Below are 1,423 nucleotides of genomic sequence, written 5' to 3' on the forward strand. Positions count from 1 at the left end.
AAACACTTTCCACCATTTCAATCTGTTCACGGCCATAGCAGAACTGAGTCCGTGCAAATTATTCGCAACCCGAGGATCCAAGTACCAGAATATAATTTGTAACCCGATCTTCGGAGATCCATTCTAATACCATCACCATCGTAAAATCCCTGAATCAGACAACGGTGATCACGTTTCTCAGTTCATTTCTCTACTGAGATCCTCTCCACACACAAATTAAAAAAAAATTATTTTCGCATTTTCCGCCCTTCATCCATCTGTTCTGGATTTCCAAATGAATGTTCTAGGTCTATAGCTCTTGTTTATTTGCTTTCTTATTCTCCCTGTGAGAACGAGATGTTCAAAGCCTTTATCGAATTAGAAGTATACTAAAATGGGAAAAATACAACCCCGGGGGTACAAATTGACCCCAGGGCGTACGGAAAGGGTTAAACTATTGAATATAGCCTCTCCAGCTTTTGAACAATGACTCGCATCAATTTGTCTTAACAGATCAATATTTTTGTAAACACCTGATGGCTGTATTCTAGAACATTCTTTCATAAATACTAATTTAAAAATCCGAGTGGGTGGTTTTTACAGATTTTTCAAGGTTTACAGCTGGGGCAACATCGCTTTTAAAAGCAAGCCTGTCATTTTTTTTTTCTAATCGCGACATTATGCTTATTGAACACATGTTTTGAGAACCTTTAGTGCAAAAAAATATGTTCACTATAAAATAAATTTCTATTAACAAGCTTTGCCACTAGTAAAAATCTTAAGTGTCATTAATGAGCTGTGACGTAAGCCATATTATTATGCGTATACAAAATGTGTGTGAGAAGCGGGAAGAGCTGAGAACAATCCCATTTTCTGTTAGACGCGGGATTTAAAGCATTTTATAAAGATATGATATCAAGAAATAATAGTGGAAGAATATGAATCATTTACGACAAATTGATGCAAACTGCTGTGCCAAGTATGGGTGTCATTGGTTCTCCTGTTCAAGAGATATTTGAAGATAAGTTGTGCCACGATTTTTTTTTATTGCACTACAGCGGCCTGCGTTGGCTTTTCCTTCAGTACTACCATGGTTACTGGTTTGTTGTTCCTTCCAGGAAATTCGCAACAGTCTCTTCAGGAACCACATTTCTTCTGCCTCTAATTTATCCTCATTGTCTTTTCAATTGTCCAACATTCACAGCCTTATAGAAGGGTTGGGGCAGCAATCACCTTCGGGCCCCTCCTCCCCCCCGGCCCCACCCGCCCTCACCTGCAATTTCATAACCCAACAAATACAGCGTACATACGCATATATAAATACTTTACTGTAGCGTATCTATTACATACTAACATACGGGGGCTCTCATGGCCTAGAGGGTAAGATGTTGGCCTCTCATTCAAAGGTCCCGGGTTCGAATCCGGGTAGCGACCGAAAAACTTT

This window comes from Aplysia californica, unplaced genomic scaffold, assembly GCF_000002075.1.
Source record: "Aplysia californica isolate F4 #8 unplaced genomic scaffold, AplCal3.0 scaffold00811, whole genome shotgun sequence".
NCBI lineage: Eukaryota > Metazoa > Mollusca > Gastropoda > Aplysiida > Aplysiidae > Aplysia > Aplysia californica.